Source organism: Otolemur garnettii, unplaced genomic scaffold, assembly GCF_000181295.1.
Source record: "Otolemur garnettii isolate 467f Iridium unplaced genomic scaffold, OtoGar3 scaffold00005, whole genome shotgun sequence".
In the NCBI taxonomy this organism is placed as follows: domain Eukaryota; kingdom Metazoa; phylum Chordata; class Mammalia; order Primates; family Galagidae; genus Otolemur; species Otolemur garnettii.
This window is the reverse complement of record NW_003852400.1, coordinates 391,134-392,927: the sequence shown is the minus strand read 5'-3', so window position 1 is coordinate 392,927 and position 1,794 is coordinate 391,134. Positions and strand designations below refer to the sequence as shown.

Genomic DNA, 1,794 nt, shown 5'->3' with positions numbered 1-1,794 from the left:
CTTTTGTCTGAGAAGAGCTGAACATAATTCATAGTACCTTTAAGTAAAATATATGTGTTCTTGTAAAGGATAAAAATCTATTCATTTTCTATGAATATGTTCCATTTTAATTCTGTTGTATAATTTGTCTAGAATGGGAAAAGAATCATAAATTATGAATTCTTATTCAAAGGTATTTCAGACTATTAAATATACTATTTCATACTACTAAAATTGTAATACTCAAGTTACACATTTGACTTTTCCAATTACAAGAGATACAAGATACCATATACAAAATAACAAATGTCTCTGGTATATATTGGGTATTGCAATTTTAATAGTCTTTTTCCTTTCTTAAAATGTGTATACATTTTTCTGGCACCCTCCATATTTTTAAAACAGGAAATGTTATTTCAAACAAATGATTTAGCTGAATGAAATGAACGTTCTTATAAGACTACTAGTATTCTATTCTCTTTCCTAGCATTTGCCTCAATTTTACCCATATGTAATTTAGTCTATCTAGTACTACTAGATTTCTATAACCAATGGATTGGCAACTCCAAGTTCAGAAAGAGAAACTCTGAAGCAAGAAAAGAACTAACCATGTTAAAAAGAATAGACACAGATGTTTTATATGTAATAAATCAAATATAAAAGAGAAAAGCAAGACAGATCTCCTTACATGTTGGTTCTATACTGATAAAAACCTGATTTAGAGTTGGTTCTCACCTATAGCAACGTGTTTTAAAGGCAAAATTGGACTAATGGCAGAATTTTATAAAAAACATTTTCCTACTTAAATATGTTTGGGTTAATGTATTGTTCAACTATTAACACCTGTCAATAGTTGACAGTGGTTTATATTTCATTTGATAATTTCCAAGAATGCAGTCCACGACATATACTACATAACAATTTCTTGTTTTTAAAAAATAGTAACAATATAAAATTTCTTGTATCTAGTGTAGCTGTTATATATTCCTTCTTAGGAATACATAACATACTACTTTATGCTTTAAAGTAGCATGATTTTTCTAAGTTTTAATAACTTTATAAGATACTCTGGAAAGTCTGGGTACTTGGTAGGAAATCATTTTTAATCCTGATAGCCTTACAAAGAAAAATCAGATGAACTACCTTTGGAAGTTCTCACCATAGAAACAATACATGTTTTGAAAATATTTTAAACTTATATACATCATTAACTTAGCTTGAAATACAAGAGGCATAACCAGAAAAGGTATTTAAAGGCAGTAACAACTGTCTTTTGAGAAGACCTGAATTATGCCAGCCATAGGTAAGATCATAACTTTTGTTACATCTAAAATGAAAATATGCCTTTTATAATATTGTTTACATAAATTGGTATATAAGGATGCCATCTGTAAATTAAAACCACACTTTGTATCTTTGGTAACTGGATTTCATCGATTCTTCAATAGGTAAATCTCTAAGAAATATAGAATGTTTCCTGAATACTTTATTATCTTTATATTGGTTCAACTTGTTAATTTTGTTTCAATCTTATATAATTCTCCAGAAAGCATAAGACAACCATAGTATAAACCACAGATATTGTATGTATACATCAACTGAATTCTCAAATGCATATAAATTTATATTACAGCTTGCTACAATGTTAATATGAGTAAATTCTTCAAGTTTGGTGCTCTTGGGTAATAAAACTAAAGCCATTTTTATCTTGTGGACTACACATGGAATTTTAAAAACCTGCAAAAATTAAAAAAAATCCCATTTGCACTAAATCCCCATTTTGAGAAAAATACCTTTAAAATTCATTTAGCATTA

At 28.0% G+C, this 1,794-nt stretch overlaps 1 protein-coding gene across 1 annotated transcript in view; it reads right to left on the bottom strand.

The window, feature by feature from the left end:
* Positions 1 to 1,794, bottom strand: part of THAP5 (THAP domain containing 5) — a gene marked incomplete at its 3' end in the record, with an annotated part of 5,697 nt that overhangs the window by 1,361 nt on the left and 2,542 nt on the right. The window lies entirely within an intron of this gene.